Below are 20,678 nucleotides of genomic sequence, written 5' to 3' on the forward strand. Positions count from 1 at the left end.
GCACCACCTGTCAAAACTAAAACAAAGGCCGAATCCATCAAATTCCATTGTCTTAGTACTTTGTCTTAGTTAGAGTTTAGATAGCTGTGAAGACACACTATGACCAAGAATTCTTATAAGGGACAACATTTAACTGGGGCTGGCTTACAGGTTCAGAGGTTCAGCCCATTATCATCACGGTAGGAAGCATGGCAGATGTGGTGCTAGAGAAGGAGCTGAGAGTTCTATGTCTTTTTCTGAAGGCAAACAGGAGAAGACTAATGTCCAGGGAGCTAGGACAAGGGTCTTAAAGCCCACGCCCTGGTGACACACTTCTTCCAACAAGGTCACACCTACAACAAGGACACACCTCCAAATACTGCCACTCCCTGGGCCAAGCGTATTCAAACCACCACGTCCCTATGGTTCTGGGAAAGTCTTTAAATGTTCTAAATTTGCTTTTTGGCTTCCGTAGTTCCACTTTGTGCTTTTTGTTGACTGAAGTATAACAAACCAGAACATGGGTTTTGTGTTTTAAAGCTCACTCCAAGAAAAGCTCAAGACTACACTGTGATCCCAAATACCTAGTGTAGTCAGGGGTTGCTAATAAAGATTTTTTATTGGCTTAAACCCATGTCTGAGCAGTCTTCTCTGGTGGATACCCTACAACACACACATATGTATGTAACAATAATAGTCAAAGAATAAGAAGCTACAACTTGAGAGTTGGGGAGAATGAGAAGGATTCAAAGGATGGTGGCAGAGATGGGCTGGACAGAGGAAAGGGAGAGAAGAAATGATACAATTCTATTTTTATTAAAAACAAAATAAAGTAGCCTCAGGAAAAAGTCACTCATTAAAAAGAGTTACATGGGCTGGAGAGATGGCTCAGCGGTTAAGAGCACTGACCGGTCTTCCAGAGGTCCTGAGTTCAAATCCCAGCAACCACATGGTGGCTCACAACCATCTGTAATGGGATCTGATGCCCTCTTCTGGTGTGTCTGAAGACAGCTACAGTGTACTCACATACATTAAATAATAAATAAATTTTAAAAAACCAAAACAATAAAAAAAATTAAAAAAAAAAAGAGTTACATGATGAGAAGCTGGGGTGGGGGTGGGGGTGGTGACTTCATTAGGGAGCACACACCTTAAGTGAAGAGACAAGTTCTATACTCAGAACCCACATTAAAAAATGCCAGGCATGAAGAGCCATGGTGGCACATACTTCAATTCCAGCATTTGAGAGGCAGAGGCAAGCAGATCTCTTGTGTTCGAGGCCAGCATGTTCTACATAGTAAGTTCCAGGAGATAGACAGAGCTATGTAAGGAGACACTGTCTCAAAATGCCAAAAAAGAAAAGAAAAAGTGTTGGGCGTGGTGATACATTTATAATTTCTGGAAAGACATAGGAGAGTCAGTCAGTCTACCTTAACTGGTGATTTCCAAACCAGTGAGAGACCTTGTTTTAGAGGAGACAAATAACATTTCTGAGATTATCCTCCTACCTACCTATCTAAACACACACACACACACACTCACACCACACAAACACTCACACCACATATACACCACACATACATATACACACGCTACACACACATACACACCACAAATACACACCACACACACATACACACCTCAAACACAACACACACAGCACACAACACACACTACACACACACCACATACACACCACACACATACCACACACACACAACATATACCACACATAGCACACACAAATACCATACACACATACACACACAAACACACAAACACACACATATGCATGCACTCACACACACGCCACTCAAAATAATAATCATAATAACAATCACAATACATGAAAGGTAGAGGCAGGAAAACCAGGAGCTCAAAGCTAGCCCCTGTGAAATGGAAACTTAAGGGTTCTTTGGAAAGTCGGTTGAATGGTGTTTTCCTGGAGCAAACACATGATGAAAGGTCTAGCTGAAGCAGACTCAGGAGAAAGGATGTTCTGCTAAAGCAAGCATGTGAAAGGACACGTGATGAAGGATTCTTCACTAACGACACATGTGTACTGTCCCGCCTTACACTGCACAGTTGACCTGCATTTGTTGGGACTCCATAGAAACACACCAAAATCTTCTGGTGATGTGCTGCAGTTTCTTGCAGCTTCTGGGGGCTCTGGCCAATTTTCAGAGGGATGTCAGCTGAGATACGTGTGCTAAGGTTAGACCTGTGGAGGACACGTGATGTTTGGTCTTCTCTGATCGCTTCACTGAGAGAGGCACAGCAAAAGTTCTGGCCACCACTGCTGATTCCTTTTTGCTATCCCAACTCTACCGAACTGGACTGCTGGTGTATCTGTGAGGTGTTGTTGAGTGGATCGAGCTGCTGCTGCTGACCTGTGAACTGAACCGCCAATTTCCAGACAACACAGACAGGAGTTGCTCCAAAGAACCTTTCTAAACAGGTCCTCTTCCCCCATATCCTTTCTTTTCCACCACCTCTGGTGGGTGGTGGGCCACAAGGGAGATTAAAGCATTTAAGAACCATCATTAAAAATAAGGTTTGGAAAAAAATTAAAGTTATACCTTTGCTTCATAAAGACTTGTCTCAAAATAAAACACTTCACAATGGAAGCTTAGAAAGGCTGAGTCTTCTAGGAAAGTTCCAGAACAACTGGATCAGACATAGCCCAGAGACCTCCAACCTAACAGGCCCTGGCTCCACTCACCCTCCCATGTATTAACATGGGGTACACAAGAGATTTTATCGAATGGGTTGTCAGTTGTCTGTGGTAGGTCGTATCGTCTGGCTGTGGTAGGTAATGTTACAGCACAAGGCCTTCCACCTCAGACATGAAGCGACTTTAAGCTTTTCTCATCCTGACATCTGTGTCAATAAATTCTGGATCTTCCTGCTCCCTTCAGCCATGATCGCTGTCCTTGTTAAGACTGAAGAATCCTTCCGGCCTCTCCTCCTGTCTCCAGAGTAGTCACCATACAGTGTTTCTCAACCTGTGGGGTTGGGGTCAGGTTGCCTGAGACCATCGGAAAATCAGGTGTCTAGATTACAATTCACAACAGAAGCAATTTTACAGCTATGAAGTAGTAATGAAAATACATTTTTATGGTTGGGGATCGGGTCCAGAACCACTGCTCTAGCAGGAACCACTGCAATCAGTGTAAGCCAGACAGCGCTGGATTCAAGCCTCTGACAATGTCCAGCTTTGAGCTTTTAGCTTTCACTCTTACCCTTCACTTTGGCTGCTTCTCCTAAGGACCACTGGTCTTTTCCTTGTCGTCTTCTGCTTTCCCGACTCCTTTTCTTTTTATTGCTACAGGAGGTTGAACAGAGGATGCTCTTGCTCTGCTCTGGTCTCTTCCTTGCTTTTCCTTGAGTAAACAGTACAAAAGAAATCAGCACCCGAGGACCTTAGTAGAGATCCCATCCCCATATCTTGCGCTCAGTTCTCCATAGTCTCTGATAACATGCCATCTTGTCATCAAAACCATTGATGACCTCCAATTACTCCCTGCCCGCCCACACGGCTTAGTCTTCTAGACACCATTGTTCATCACCACCTGACAAGTTGCATAGACTCTTGACCATTTGAGTTTTGTCAGCCTCTCTCTATATGTGGAGACTCTTCCACCATTAGAGTGCAGCGGTGTCTGAAACGAGTCCTGGCCCATAGCTCGCACTCACTAAATATTTATTGAATGGATAAATGAATTCCTGAGTCCTAATGTTCTGTAGCCTCAGTTGCCTGGAGAACCCAGCCAGGCTTCAGGTGATGGGGGTGGGCCATGGGGGTAGGGGCATGAATAGGAAGAGGCTATTGAGATGGTCCAGAGTTCTTGGGGAGTAAACAAATATGGAAGAAATATGATTCAAGAGTGAAGTAAGAGGAAAATAATCAGAAAGACCACGAAAGGCTCTGGCTAGCGCTCCCGTTGGTGCTGAACCAAGGCCAGGCCTGACTTGCTCGCTTCAGCTGTTGAAGTCTGGTTCTTGTCATACAGCAACCCCGACATCTATTTTGATATCCATCTTATGTGTCTCTTGGCATGCAGAGGACTCCTATCATTTAGCAGATTTATAGAAATTAGGGAAAGCGGTGTGAAATGCCTCCTGCCGTATGGGAAAGGCAGAGAAACAGCTGACATTTGGCTTCTTGCCAACTTCACTGAAGTTTCGAGTTTCCTACTCCTGTCCTGTCTTGGGTGGAGTAGCCCTCTTATCAAACGTCTATTCTCTGGGTAGCCATAAAGACACATCCAGGCATCTGGTGGGGTTTGAATATTCAAAGACTCATATGGTAAACATGCATAAAACCCAGCATTTCGGTGCAGCTGTTTTAAGAGCCAAGGTTTTCTTTGTCCTAAGCATGGTCTGTTCCCCCTGCTTCTCTAGCCCTCACGGGCTGGAGCTGACATATAGGATGAGGCATGTGCCAAGCCCAGCTCCAGCCGAGGCATCAGGGGCACAGCAGTCTGTGCTGCCACCACTCCCGTGTCATGTGACTTTTGCAGAACTGACTGCTTGTTCATTATGGGTATGGTCCTCTGGGATTTTTTATTGATAATTGAAAGGTCCTTCCCTCTGGGTATACTTCTGCCCTGAGCCTTATTTTTGAATTATTCCAAACTGCATATTATGCACAGTTTAAGTTGGTGCTTGGCTCTCAGGCCAGCCTGGCTCACATTCTGTGGAAACGTACCTCAGCGCCACGTGATTGTCCTGGATGACACAATGCTGCCTTTGGTGTCCCTGAAGCTAAAACAGATTTATTTCCAAATTATGTGATAAATAATGCTGTGAGGTCAGCTTGACAGAAATAATCAAATCTCCCTCCATCTAGATACAGCTCACCCTCAGCCCCCAAGCTACTGCTTACGTATTCGTTCATAGGCCGTGTTCTTAGTTCTCGAGAAATTTATACTTAAAGAGGTGATGGTGATGGTGATGGTGATGGTGATGGTGATGGTGATGGTGATGGTGATGGTGATGGTGATGATGATGATGATGAAGGGGTGGTGGTGATGATGATGGTATGCGTGTGTGTGTGTGTGTGTGTGTGTGTGTGTGTGTGTGTGTCTGTGTGTCTGTGTGTAGGAGTGTGTGTCTGGGTGTCTGAAGGGGGCACGTGCATGCCATGGTAGGAGTGTGGAGTCAGAGGACAACCTCAGGCACTGTTCCTCCCTCCCCCTCATCCTTATTTGTACAGAACATCTTGGTTATTCTTGTTCAGTTTTGTGTAAGTCAGATTAGCCAGCCCACAAACGTCTGGAGCTTCTCCTGTCTCTGCTGTCCGTCTTCCGTCTGGGATTACAGATGTGTGCTCCGTCTCTCAGCTTTACAAATTCTGGGCACTCCAACTCCGGTCTTCATGTGCAGTGAGCAATTTACCCACCAAGTCATGTCTGGAACCCGAAAGAACATTTTCTAAAAGGGTACTGAGCACGTAGGATGCACAAAGCTCCCTGTTGCGAGGATCCATGTTCATACAGTGTCACGTGAAAACCTCGGTGGACCGCCGATCGACTCTGCCCATGGGAACCGCACACGTGTTTCTCATTCCTCTGCTTATCTTTCCTCATGTGCTGTTTACATCTGTTTACTCTCTGGTGGATGCCTCCACAATTCTTCTGTTTGCAGTGCTAACTGTGTGCAGAAGGAAAATGTCCTTGTTAACATATAACACCGGCCTGTAATTTCTCCAGAAAAGAATTTTGTTAGTGTTCAGATGAGTGTTACAGCTAATTAGGAACACACACTCATTGGTAAAGTAAATTGCCTGGGGTTGGCAGTAGGTAATTGCTCATGAAGTGTAATGAAGTCTTGCTTTCTCCATCTAGATAATATCAGTAGACGATAAGCACTTTCTGACTATGTCCAGTAAATTATGCTCAGACTCTGGCTATGAAATATTCATCTTCACCACTTTGGATAGAAGCATCCTCCTAGCGTGCTTCATATTTCTTGTCACCCTCATTTAAAAGAATGAACTATTTCAACCTTCACGGTGACTCAGCCACTGCTGTGAGCATGGTTAATTCTACTCCGCTAAGGATACACGATGACCCCAGAGCCTGTTGAGTTATGAGCTGTGCTGGGAAAATTCCTAGGTAAATGGTCTCAGGGTCTTAGATTTCTTGAGCCTTTGTGAGTCTTCTGATTCTTCGCACCATGTCATGTCCATACTTCCTGCCTTCCCTGCAGCCTTCCGTTCAGGGTGTACTTCTGGAGCATTCACTGTGTTGGGCTTTCTTCCATGTATAGAGAATAGAGTTCCATTGGAGACACAGTTTTGATGCTTTCCTTGTATGGGGTGCACCTAGAACTGGAAGAGGAAAACAGTACTGAGGCCCAGTTAAATCAGACGACTCATTTGCTCTGGTCTGAGACAATGCCCATCGTACTTAGAGGGTTGTACATCAAAGAATCCAAGAATGGTCTATGTTAAGAGTCCATTGCTGTTTACTTCTGGCCCAGACCTGAGCAAAATGGCTCATTTTATTGTAATCAGGCGACTCTTTGCTCATCTTAAACTCAAAGCCAGCGTGGTCAATGCTGCCAAGTCAATGATGCCAAACTTCCATTTCTGATTTTGCCAGCTGCCATGTGAATGACTCTACAAGTCCCTGTCACCTCACCTTCCTGGGCTTAGCAGGTAGTACTAGAGGCTTTCCCCAAATCGAGAAATTGTTCTAAGTCCTTCTTTTAAGATCTCAGCCTCCATTCTCCCTCACATTCAGTGCCTCAAGGAAGCACATTCATGTTTTCAAATACACGACACTGAGACTATCCAACTAGAGGACTTTTCTGCATGAAATCCACCAGGTGCCTTTGGTTTGTGAGCCACCATTTGGTTGCTTGGAATTGGACTCAGGACCTCTGGTAGAGTAGTTGGGTGCTCTTAACTGCTGAGCCATCTCTCCAGCCCCCCTGGTTTGCTCTTGAATAAAGACTCTTATTACTGAGAAACTACACTGATATAATATTGACCGATTGATAGATTAACTGATTGATTGTAAATGTGACCGTGAACATGGTCACAGTGCATGTGTGGAATTCAGAGGACAACTTTGGGAAATCAATTCTCTCAGGGCATCAGGCTTGATGGTCAGCACCTTAACCCACTAGGCTATCTCACTGGCCCCATTCCTGGAGACTTTACAGAAAAAGTCTGGCCTGAGCTATCTTAGCATGTTAGGCTTGGCCACCCGTCCATCACACACCAGTTAAAGACTCAATAAAAGTGAAATGAGCAGAGAAAGGAGATTTGGTCAATGTGGCCACATCAGAAAGAGGATCAAATAAAGGAGTCCCCTTTAGTGACTCCCAAGTCCATCAGAAGGGCACTGACATGAGGTTTCATTTAAATAGAGGGAAAGAAGTACATTAACTAAGTAGCCCTAGTTAAGGTGTGGTCCTGCCTATCGGTTACCCACCATAGTTTGGTCTATGGACAAAGACGATCTAAGGTATTAGAACTATATGAAATCTCTTCCTAAGAGGCAAATTATTTCTCTGGTTGGCACCCAGATCGGGCCGTTCCCTGTCCCCTGTCCCCCAGTATGAAAGTACTAGAAATTTTAAAATTCACTGGGGTCCATTGTTTCAATAGGTAGCGCAAGGTCTTTAAGGTTCTTTCTCTTGTGCCTGGATCCTCCTAGAAGTGAGTGTTGTGTTTTACAAAAAAAGAAAAAGAAGCCAGGGATATGTTTGGTGGAGTTGCAGTATGGTGAGGTAGAAGGGAGTGCCTCTGCAGGCCCATGCTGAGGCATCCCTTCCCCTTGAAGGACCAGCCAGACGATGGATGGTTATTATAGAATAGAGTTTATTCAGAGCATGGAGAGGGGAGTTGAGGGGGTTGTAGGGACAAAGAAAGGCAGAGAGAAGGAGGGGAGAGCTGGCCATGAGCACATGGAGAGAGAGAGAGAGAGAGAGAGAGAGAGGTGGGGGAGGGGAATGGGGAGAGAAGGGACAAGGACAGAGGAGGAAGAGAGGAAGAGAGGAAGAGAGGAAGAAAAGAGAAGAGAGGAGAGGAGGAGAGAGGAGGGGAGGAGAGGGGAGGGGGAAGGGGAGGGGAAGGGAGGGGGAGGGAGAGGAGAGGAGAAGAAGAATCGAACAAGAGAGCAAGAGAGTGAAGAGGGGGCATTATAGTAAGTCAGGTACACCTGGCTATTACCAGGTAACTGTGGGGGTGGAGCCTAGAAGAAATGCCAGCGGTGGGTCCAAGGACTGGTGTGACTAGCAGTCTGTTTAAAGGCTTCATTTCTTCTTTCCATGCCCCTTCCTGCTCCAGCCTCCTGTCCACCGCTCTCTCTTTTCCTGGACCAATTGTACTCACCGTCATGGTACTTTATCTGTGGGCATTGTTCAGCCCCTTATTGGACAGGTGACAGTCTCCTTCCGGGCACCAATGGAGAACTGGCTTCTCAAACATGCTCTGTACTCCTACAGGCTTGTGTGGAACCTGACTTAGGTGGTCAGGATTGGCTAGGAGACCACCATCTAACCAACTCTCAATAAAGACCTTAAAGGCTTTTGCCTGTACTGCATCTTGGTGGGCAACTAAAAAATATTTGTGCAACACTGTTGGTCTCGTCACCATCCCTAGGAGTATAAAGGTGACCACTGCCTACCTCTGTGGGACAGCAATCTGTCTAAAATGAAAGCATTTCTAAGTGAAGTATTAAGGTTTAAAGAAGCATAGTCCTTCAAAATGCCCCAAGAATGATAATGTAGTTCACTTGGGAAGGCTGATGACTAAATTAGTTATGGTCTTCAAGTAGGATTTTGCTTGTTTTCTGAGTTCCCCTGATAGAAAGTTTACATCATTCCGGAAACAAAACTTTCCAAAGGAAACTTGGGATAAAATCGAAAGGAACAATGGACTCCAAGCCAAAGCCTTATTTACTGTAGAGCTTTTTCCTATAAATACAGTAACATCAGACTGTGAAAAGGGGGAGGAGAAGACGTCAGACTGCATAGCTGAGATCATCCTCTGGCTTTCTGTTTTGTAAATTTACACTTCAAAATAACCACACACCACAACTAGCAATGCCTTTCTTTACAAACAAAGCAAGGGCCATATAGTCATTTTATGATGAGTGTTTGCAGTATAATATCAAGCAGTGCATGCTTCCTGTGTTCTAGCCTACTGCAGGATATTCTTTGTGCACATTTCAATGCACAGTGACTGCCTTTTGAGGTAACTCTGAGGTGAATAAAAGATACAGATACCCCCTTTGAAGTAAAATACCAATTCTGCAATAAGGAAATAGGAGACTAGTTTCTTTTGACTCAATGTGAAGGACTATGGTTTAGGAATACAGATTCAGGTTGCCCTAAATGGCTAGTTCTACCTCACAAGGATTATATAAACTTATGGTCACAGCAAGGAAAAAAGGCACGAGTGAGTGTTTTGAAAACAGGCATGGGTGGGTAGAAAAGCTCTAGCAAGAAACTACACATATGTTGTCTGTAGAACATTCCTGGCATTAGGAATGGTGATGTTTGTTGGGACAACAAGAGTAGAGACATATTCCAAGAACTTTAATGGAAAATCAAGAGACCGTTAGCTCAGATACAGAAGTTGGTAGCAAGTGGTAAAAGTGGTAACAAACAGTCCAAGATAAATGCTGGCTCTTGACCTGTAACAGACACCATGTTCTTAGTTAGTCAACATCATATCTGCAAGATCTTTCACACAGATGCAGCCTCTTCAGAGAACCTTGAGATGTCCATTTAAAGTAATTTGGATCAAATTAAGTGCCTCTTTGAAGACTCAGATCCAAAGCATTTGAACCAGAGAGCATTCTGAGATGATAATAGCCAATTTTGCACCTCATGTTGCAGGGTGCAAAGAGTGTCTGTGTTAAAATAGAGTTTTCAGATGCAACAAACGGGCCTAGTTGGAGCTTGGGAATTCAGTTATTAGAGGTTCTCAGGAGAAGCAAAGCTGGGGCGGTAAGAAACATGCTTTAGAAGAATAATAGAATAGAATTACTCAAAACATGCTCACCAAGTCCTCAGACCCTCCCCAATAATCCTACTGAATCTGGATTTCCGGGAGTTAAGAGTATATGTGATGTTTTAACAAATGCAATTCTTACACTTTCTGAAGACTGGGAAGCCCTGGTACAGACATCAAGTTCCACAAAGGCCAGATGTGTTGAGTTCAGGACATGTGTCCACAGCAATTTCAGCTCCCAGGCACTATCAGGCCTTTGTCATTTTCAGGGCCTGTCAACTCAATATCAAGGGGCCTAGTTCAACTTTTCCAACATAAACAGGCAGATAACTAACCAGGTGCCCCAGTGAAAGGCTGACACTCCCCCAACATGCTATTAGGAGCAGGCTGAATGAGGTCAGAGAGAAAATAATGACCAGAAAAGAGTGGTGCTGATTTGAGCCAGATTGATGGCTAGCTAGTCTTATTGTAATATTCATGATGAGCTGAGTTTTTGTAATGGATTTAGCAGATGTGGACATCCTCCTGCCAGACTCCCTCTGTCTAAATGGGAACTGCAGTCACCCAATATGTTTCCTCATCCTCTGGCCTAAGATTGAGTTGTCACCCTCGCCCAGATACTCCTCCAGGCGCCCCAGATGGTACTGACTGACACACTCCAAGGATGTCATTATGAACACGTGTAAACCACATGAGGGGAATGACTTTCTGGAGACCAGATACATGGTACTACCCTCACCCCTGAGGGCCTTAAGATACTGCTGGGAGCAGCAGAGGTAACTGGGTCTCAGGTGTTGGGAGGTCTTGGAAAATCAAGGATCCATTGGAAACTCTTAAGCAGAGGATTCTAGGCAGACAGTGGGAAATTCTCTAACGAGTTAACGTGACAGCAATATATGTTTGAGTTCTGGCATTTTCTGTCTTCTTTAATTCCAATGCTGTTCAGCTGCCTAATTGAGGGAGAATCTTTTTGGAATCCAGGTAATGTCACTATTTATCATTCTCTCAGAAAATTTAAATGATTTATTGTTATTTATTTTACAAACAGTATGATAGCTCTGGCCAGTTATAACACAAAGGCACATAGTGACACAGAATTGACAGAGTCGCTGGATAATTAATGGTCTATGACATAATTGACTTCACAAACTAAAGAACCTTATTAATCAGGATGCTGCATCTGATTTTTGGGAGTCAGGACCACCAGAATTCAGATCACTTGTCAGCACAGGGGCTTTGGTCCAGCTTTCTAAATGACACTTGGTTAAGACAAGCACTTTTCACTATTTCTAGTGATGTAGCGAAACCAAATGTCCACACGAGTGTTACCTCTGCTGTGGCATTCGGAAAGCTGGCGGGCCCTGTTCCTCTTGCAAGGGTTAATTTTCATCATCTACCTGACTGGTTTTAGAACCACCATGGCAATATAATTCTGAGTATATTGGAAGGTGTCCCAGGAAGGTTTAACTCAGAAGGTTGAAAGGTGGGGAGGCCCACATTGACTGTAAATGTGCCACCACTGTAGGCTGGAGTTCCAGACTGAATACGAAGGAAAAAGGGGACTGGGCACCAGCACTCTTCCCTCCTTCATTCCAGACTGTAGAAGCAGCACAACCCTTGGCCATGCCTTCACTGTCATAATGGACTATGTCCCTTCTCAGGCTGTAAAGGAAAACAAACTCTCCTTTCCTTAAGTTGCTTCTTGTCAGGTTGTTTACAGCAGTAAGAACATAACTCACAGACTCTTCAATGTCCTGGCTGGCCACAGCACAGATCTCCTGTGGGAGCTTCAGCTTAAATCTCTGAATTGCGGGAAGGTGTTGAGGACCCTAGAATGAATTAGATTTTGAAATGTCTTGCCAGTGGAACGTTTTTAAAGCCAATGAAGGAGAGATCACAAACCTCAGGGGGCCCATAGGGTACCATTTGAGAGGAACTGGGGACAGAAGTCTAGCAACTAGATTGTTTCAAGGAAGATGTATGACACCATGCCCAGCGATACCTCATTGGAAGCATTTTTTCCTTCCTGCAGACCACAGTGATATTTAGTGTACGTTTTAATTCTCTCTCCCAAGACCAGAGAACAAACAAGTGTGACAGTATTTTTGAAGGGCTCAAAATCCTCAGTAAATCTGAGGTAGGACTTTCATGGTGATTTTCCTGTCTTGCACCAGGTGGATATGACCTTTGGAAGATGGAGGTAGGAGCTGACAGGATCCTGGAAGGAAAGGAGCTGTCCACAAACACTGCTCTAGTCTTTGGAAGTTGTATCTCTGAAGATGTAAGACACAGTGGAGGCCCAGTCACAGTCCAGAAACCTGAGCGCCTGAGTGGGTTGGCAGTAATACACACTTAAGACAGACAAAACACACTTGGGGACACCATAGCAGTCCAACCTGCCCATTGACAGGGATATTGATTGGGATATTTTGGTTTACTTGGACGTTGGCTTTAGAGCTCCCTTAACTGACTCTCTTCCTAGAATATTACCTATTTCTAGAATAAACAGTCTTTTGAACTGTTTATTGAATTATTTTCTGGTATCAGAACCAGAGAGAAACATCTCTGAAAAAGTCACCAAGACTAGAAGGGCTAATGCATTAACCATTGGTCTCCAGTATCTGCACAGATGGATTTATTAGACCAATCTCTCCGGAGATCACAGACGATCTAGACAACTGGAGGGACAGAGGCAAGTAAATACTCCGAGAAGATGTTTAACAACAAAAAAAAAAAGTTTCCACCTTGCAGAATGGCTTATGGAGCTTTCTTTTCAGAGAAGTGAGCAAGCTTGTAAGTGGTTTCAGACACTGCAAAATTAGACTTCTTCTCAAGGAAAAGTGGCCTGAAAGAAAACTCATAGGCTAACAAAAGGAAAGGAAAAAGTACTCTAATGTTTCCATCTCACGTCTTTGGATGGGAAAGTCAGATGGGATGTGTTTAAACACTTCCACATCCCCAAAAGATATCCAGGCATGGGAACTCTTTGGGAAGAGGGTATTTAAACATATAAGTTCAGCTGCTCCTGTCTTACCTGAGTGCTGTAGTCACACGATAATCCTCATAGATAAATCATAACACTGTCCTAGTTATTGGAAGGCCACGCTACTGACAGGACCATTAGTGAGTGCAGGTGTGCTCACAGGCCTGGGAACAAAGAAGTCTTTCCACACTGGATACGGGAAGATTGTGCTTCAGTCAACATCTGCAGCTGTTATCAAAGTCAGTGGTGCAGATGCTGGAATAAAAAGAGTTGGGAATAGCTAAGCTCTGGGAAATCATTTGCCCCTCATGGGCCCGACAGAACCTGGGGACCATCCAAGGGAGGAGACAGGAAGGGGCTGCTTGTGGCCGTGGCTCTTGATAATTGATCATTACTGAAAGGCTAAGTAGAATGCAGAATCTAGATTAGATCCTGGACCAATAGGAAAGGGACATCCATAGGAACACTGGTTTAGTTTCATTTCTGTTGCTCTGTTAAAAATAGTCTGATGCCCTAAAAAAAAAATTTAGGGAAAAGGGAGCTTATTTGACTTATAGTATAGGAGATTACAGTCTCCTATAATAGGAAAGTTACAGTGGCAGTAGCTCAAAGTAGCTAATAAACTCCATAGTTGATAGCACGGAGAAAATGTATGCATGCATGCATGCATGCTTAGTGCATGTTATTTCTACTCTTACACAGTCCAGGTTCCACATGTCATCCATGGAGGAAAATAAATGAGTGCATGCAATGGTCATTTGCTTGCTTATGCTTGTTTTTTTTTTCCTTCTACTTTTATGCAGTTTAGGACCACCAGCCTAGGGAATGTTGCCACCCACAGTGGTTTGGGTCTCCCCACATCTAATGTAATTGAGACAGTTCCCCACAGTCTTGCCCACAGGCCCACCCAGTGCAGACAATCTCTCCTTGAGACCCTCTTCCAAGGTAATTTTGAATTGTTACAAGTCAACAATTATAGCTAATTACCCTAAATGGTGAAACCTGCATAAAGCATGTAGTTTAATACCAGCCCACCAAGGTGTATTGCTCAGTTTGTGTTAACATTAGGGAAGCTGAGTGTACAGCATATGGTAAATCTCTGAGCGTCTTTTGCAATATTTTATGTTTAAAATTACTATGAAAGTTTAAAACTATGTAATTTTAAAGCCATATTGCTTTTAGCATGTAATACGGAAGAATAAAGTCAACCAGGCAAACCCGGGCACACACAGAAAAGCCCTTATCCTGTGTAGCCAGTGTTGAACAGCAGAGCTCTAGACAGCAGTCACCATGTGGAAATGTGGGTTCTAGTTCCACAATTTCCTTAAGAAAAAACTTTTTCAAGAATGTTTTGTCTGCTCGTGTTTTTTTTTTTTTTTTTTTTTTGGTTCTCTTTTTTCGGAGCTGGGGACCGAACCCAGGGCCTTGCACTTTCGTGTTTCTTTTTTTGAAAATAGTTTTTGTTGGCTCAGTTCACTCTGATCACAGCTCACCTCCCCACCTCCCAGTTCTTCCTCATTTTCCTCCCACCCTGACCTATAGTCCTTCCATCCCTTATCAGAAAACAAGCGAGCAGTTAAGGAATGATGATGATGATGATGATAATAATAATAATGATGATGATGATGATTATGATAATAATGATAATAATAAACAATAAACAATAAGATAAATCAGAATAGCACAAGACAAAAATGAAAGAGTCAACGAGAAGGCCACAAGAAACACACACATAGACACAGAGACACAGGCATTCTCACACACGGGAATCCTATAGGAACCCAAAACAGGAAGCCATAGTAAATCTGCAAAGGACCTGTAAAGTTAAAAAAGGAAAAAAAAATATGCCCTGACTCAACATTCAAGACAAAGAACTCCCGACTTCAAAGATGCCACTGGGTTCATTTTCTGTTGGCCGTCCACTGCTGGGCATAGGCCCACCCCTAAAAGTGGTTTGCTTCAGGGCCTCTTCAGGGTAGGCCCTACACTCAGCAGCAGCAGATGTCTAACGGAAAAAGAATGAGACAGCAATTTTGGATGTTACTTGTCTAATAATGTCCTGTCAGAGCCCTTCCTTTTTATCTTTAAATAACAACAACAACAACAACAACAACAACAACAACAAAAAAAAAACAAAACCAAAACCAAAAATGTTATCTTAATTTGTTAAATTTTTATTTCATTTATTTCTTACTCTTTACTTCAGCCCTATGGATTCCTTCTGTGTATGTATTATTACAGCTTCCAGCTTAGCGGTTTGTTTGTTTGTTTGTTCTCTATGGAGTTTCTGAGTGTTCTGACGAGACGAGTGGGTCTCTGTTCTTGTGCCTTCTCTTAGACTCTTTCCTTTCTTCTTGGTGTGTCCAATTCTAACATGTTAGTGTTTTGTTTTATCTTATTATTAGTTATCATTATCCCCTCTGCCAAAGTGGGTTTTTTTAAATTCATAGACTCTCTTGGAAAGCACTAATTTTTCATTTGTTAGTGGTTAATAATTGAAGATAGCTTCTGGGTGAGGGTCCGGAGCATATATGTCCACGTCTCCTTTTAGCTCTAGGACTCCACCCGGTGCAGACCTGTGCAGGCCCAGTGCATGCTGCCTCAGTCTCTGGGTGCTACTCCTGTTGTATCTAGAAGGCCCGATTCTCTTATTTCCTTGATGTCATCCACTGACTTTGGCTCTTAACACTCTTTTAACCCTTCTCTTCCACAGATTCCTGACTTTTGAGGGGAGGGATGTCATGGAGACATCCCATGTAGGGCTGAGTGTTCCAAGGTCTCTCTGCATGTTGTCTGGCTGTGGGTCTCTTTATTTATCCCCCACTGCCGTGGAGGAAGCTTCTCTGATGATGAGTTCTCTGGTCTATGAGTACAGCAGAATGTTATTAGGAGAATGTCTTTTTATTGCTGTCTTTTTTTTAGGAGAACACTAGTATTTGGTTTTAGCCTAGGTCCCTCTCCTAGCTAGTGTTGGGTTCTTGGCTACTCAAGTAACATTAGGTCCACAGGGGTGAAGGCTCTAAATTGACACCAGAGTGAATTCTACCTGTGTTATCCTCAGTCATAGGGCCTTATTTTGCAGAGATCGACCAACAGCTTTGGCAACAGCCTGAACAGTTTGGGAATCCCTATGGGTCTCCTTTGACTGTCATCTTGATTAGACGTAACCCATTCTGGGTAGCAGAAACTTCCTTTGGTAGTGAGATATGTCCTGCTGGAGCTCTGTCTCCTCTGTTACTTGGCAACCTCGTTTAGACCACCTTCATACGTGCAAATATTTTAGGAAGTTTTAGGTTTCCATATGACCCCTCAGATGGCCCTTAGTTTTAGCTGTCTCTCCCTATATTCTTTCTCTTAGACTCCTCTCCCCTTTCTTTCCCTGTTTAATCCTTCCATTCTAGTCTCGTTTACTCATCCATCCATAATTGTCTATTGTATTTCTCCTTCCTAGGGATATCTATCCCTGCCCGCCCCCCCTTGAGTCCCTTACTGTATACCTAACCTTTGTGGCTACACAGACTGGAGCTTGCTTATCGTTTTCAGGTACTTTAAAAATGTGCATTTGTGTATGCTTCCCTGACGATTAAAACGTTTTTTGTTTATTTGTTGTTGTGTTTTACAATACTTCAGGGACACAGAGCACATTGTCACGCACACAGATAGGACTTTTATTCTGGACAGAGCAGAGCAGAGCAGAGACTGTGCAAGAGAATTCTCTAGAAGCTTTAAGAAGGTGGTGTTCCGGGCCTCATCCTTAGAGGTTTCAATTGGGTAAAGCCCTATGCCCAGGTTATTCTAGGTTATTTGTTTTTAGTAAGCATTCTAGGTGACTTTAGTATAGGAAAGTGACATACTCCTCTCTAAAAGACGATCCTTAGTTAAGTTTCTTTTTTCTTTTCCTCGTTATCCGTGATAACCAGTGCTCCTTCAAGACCAGTTCCACTGTAGGTCTAGAGGTGCCTCACTCTGTGTGAGCGAAGGCAGAGCACTGAGTATAAAACACACGTGCCTCGAAGACGTACTACAAACTTAACGGGCAAAGCATCCTAACATTTTACTATTAACAACAAACGATATCAATATTGATTAAATGTTGACGCGAGAACATCCTATGTGTGGTTCACATTCTAGCTATTTTTATTGGACTTACCTGATCTATGAAACTTTGATGAAGAGGCATCCTCTGACTTCGGCACATAATGGCGAAAAGAGCACCTAGTGTTTAAGCATCACACACCTGCCTAAATTACCAGGCACGTGTGTGTGTGTGTGTGTGGTACAACGTTAGAGCATTAAGCACTACCTGTGTTGCAGTAGCCATCTGTGAGAGCTGGATAAGATTTCCGACACTCAGTGTCCTCCAGTTGCTGTATCTGCCATCAAGAGTCATGAGTAAAGGACAGTCACATGACCAATGGGTCAATCACATGACTAATATGTCGCAGTCTATTGCAAGCACCATTTCTAGGTGTAGGCACAAAGGTTTTGTGCACTGCCTGAATATCCTTATGCTATTCAAATGCTGATTATCCTGCCCCCAATACTGTGTTGCAGTCCAGACATGGCATTGTAACGCTTTCTCTAAGTATCTCCTGTTTCAAGTTTGTGTAAACAGTGCTCCCCATTCATTCTCTGACTTGTCAATAAAAGCTGACCATCCAATGGCTGGGCCAAAGAGGACCAGACTTCCACTAGCTGGGGAACTTGGGGGGTTGGGGAGGGATTCTCCACCAGGAAGAGGTCTAGAGAGCCTTCATGAAAAAACACCGGAGCCCAGAGAGCCAGTCCAGTACTAAAATGCAAGTATGTCAGGACTTTGGACTGGGAGGGAGCCAGAGGGTTATTTTAGAGGGTTAGAATAGATCAGTGACTTCTCAGGTTTTGTGTTGGAAGCTAATTAAATACACATTACAGTCTCAGTCTCCTTCATTTGAGAGTTAGCTGGGGATAAAGAAAAACTGCCCCTTAAGAAAAAAAGCCTTTACATCTAGGAGACTCCACAAAAGCTACATGTTCTGAATTAGGTATTAAGAAAGCATAGACTAGGGCAATGGTCCTCATGTCAGATTAAGTAATAATATCTTAGAGCCAGGCACGGGGGTGCGGACCTCTAATCCCAGCATCCAGAAAGCCGAGGTAGAGGAAACAGGAGATTAAAGGCAGCCTAGGCAAAATAGTGAAGACTTTTCTCAAAAAGCAAACAAAACTGAAATATTACGTTGGGGAATCATAAGCAATAGATGAAAGAAGCCTCTAGGATATCTTCATGCTGATGGTAGAGTTATTCAGTGGAGAAAAGACATCAAGGCATGGACACTGAGACAAGATGCCGATAACAGAGGAAGAGTTCGAGGTCCTAAGAGTTAGTCAGGTTGTCCACAGTATCTCCAGGTCTACTCCCATCCCATCCACACATCAAACCCCTAAACATTATTACCTCAGTGCTGGCTTTACTCATTTTTATCCTTAAATTTTCACTGAATGTAAGGACTGTGGCGTGAAATCTTGACACACGTATTTTTCTATGTCACTATATGGCCATGCATCAGTCAGCCACAGCTGAGCTCTGAGACCTACCTGCACCGTCAACTGATTTGCTCATTGTGCAAACATCGTGGGATGCACTGACACAGCCTCAGAAGGAACAGGCTGCTACAGATGGGATTTGGAATATCTCCAGGCTCGATTATTTAAGCGTATGGCCACCAGTCTGCGGTGTCACCTGAGGTGGCGGGTCCTTGATGAAATGTAGCCTATGGTAGGTACATCTTCCCACCACTGAGAGCACATACTTGAAGCAGAGACTGAATAATTTTTCATAACAATTTACATATTACCTTCTGGTACTACCATCAAGACGATGTAGTCTGTCCCATACCAAATTTTGATTATGCCGCTGCATGGCGAAGTGACTCCTACAGTCGGGTTAACCTACTCATCATTTCAAAGTAGCCACACGTGCTTGCACGAGTGCATGCTATGTGCAAGTCAGGCGTGCAGGAGTCCGTGTGTATGGGGGAGGGAGTATGTGCGTGCGTGCGTGCGTGCAGGAGTGCATGCGTTTGTAAAGAGAACCTACTCTCTCGGCAAATTCTCAGGGTGCAGCCTACTACGTTAGATGGCTAGCCTGGCTCATCCTTCATGACTTTGAATCATGCTATCCCATTTTTCCCACACCTCTGTTAGCTCCATTTTATTTTCTATGTGTTTAATTTTTTTTTTTTTTTAGATTGCGCGTATTGGTGAGACCATGCAGTATTTTAATTCCCACTTCTGGTATTTTACTGAGCATGATGTTACTGAGACTCACCCATGTTGTTACAAATGACAGGACCTCATTTTCAAAGGCTGAATAATAATCTGTTGTATGTTTGCAGCACAATTTCTCAGTCAACGCCTCCACCAGATCAATTCCCCCCATTCGAAAGTTTTCTGGCATCACAGGGGATTGAACCCCAGATTTTTTATGCTAAACGTGCTCTAGCACTGACCTACAACCTTGGCCTTCCATCCACCCTTCATTGGGTATCTCAGTTGTCTCCATGTCTTAGCTATTCTAAGTCACTCTATAATGAACATGGATTTAGATAGCTTTATATAGGAACTATTTCATTGACTTTGAGTCAAACTCCGCAGGAAGAGGCTAGATCATACCACAGTACCATTTTGATCTCTTTCAGAGCCTCCATACTGATTTCCACAATGTTTGCAACAAATATTCTCATACCCAACATTCCTTTAACACTGACCTCTGGCCAAACCTCTGGTGTTATTTTTGTGTCTTTTTGATGAAGCTATCTTAACAGATGTGAAACTACACCTAACTGTGTTTTGATTTACATTTCCCGAGGGATCAGAGACATCAAGAACTTTTCATCTAACTATTGGCCTTGTTTATGTTTCCTTTGGAGAAACGTTGTGCTGGTTAGTTGTTGAGGTAAATATTAAAAATACCTGAACCTTTTATCCTGCGCTAGCACTGGCACCCGTAGGGTCACATGGCCCTGCGGGTTATCTTTATCTCAGTGGCTCTATGCTACCCCAAGTACTCTCAGACCCAAGTGGTCCATGAGCCATTCCAGCGCGCACCTTGCCATGCTGGTCCCCGGAGTTAGTTCTGGAACCGGAGGGCCATATGGAACTAACCATAATTTACGTCTGGTTAGTATCTCTCCCAGGCGTCCTCTCCTAGCCTCGAACTCTCTGGTTCCAACTACCCACTAAAATCATGACTCAATAAACTGTAACTTAACAATCAGATTTATATGTTAAATTCTCAACCCACAATACATCCACACAATAAACTCACAACCAAATGATAAAGATATAAACTGCCCACCTAGATAAGATAAATTGACCTATGGAAATCTGTCCCTTAAGAAATATTCTTGGGGTTGGGGATTTAGCTCAGTGGTAGAGCGCTTGCCTAGCAAGCGCAAGGCCTTGGGTTCGGTCCCCAGCTCCAAAAAAAAGAAAAGAAAAAAAAAAAAAGAAATATTCTTAACAGCCTGTATCTGTGGAGAGATGCATGGTGAGGATTGTTTACATCTTCCTCCATGTTGTCTCTCTGCTCCTTTTTGCCTCTCCCTTTCCTTCAAAAATTTGTTCCCACCTCCTTTCCTTCTCATCCAAAGACAAGCTTCATTTTATCTTGTGTCTGCCTTCACCTGCACATAGATATCAACCTCACTTCACCCTTTCTAAGTATAAAACAAAAAACCCTTTTCTCTCTCAAATATTTGT

General features: G+C 43.6%; 1 long non-coding RNA gene across 1 annotated transcript in view; it reads right to left on the reverse strand.

Annotated features, from left to right (window-relative positions):
- Positions 1-779: 779 nt before the first annotated feature.
- LOC102551152 (uncharacterized) overlaps positions 780-20,678 on the reverse strand; it is a 70,317-nt gene continuing 50,418 nt past the window's right edge. The window contains exons 4-5 of the long non-coding RNA XR_010063713.1: positions 12,987-13,190; positions 780-6,313 (exon numbers count right to left, since the gene is read on the reverse strand). This is a non-coding gene — a long non-coding RNA (uncharacterized LOC102551152). The remainder of the gene's footprint in view (positions 6,314-12,986; positions 13,191-20,678) is intronic.

The sequence above is a fragment of the Rattus norvegicus genome, chromosome 2, assembly GCF_036323735.1.
Source record: "Rattus norvegicus strain BN/NHsdMcwi chromosome 2, GRCr8, whole genome shotgun sequence".
Lineage (NCBI taxonomy): Eukaryota > Metazoa > Chordata > Mammalia > Rodentia > Muridae > Rattus > Rattus norvegicus.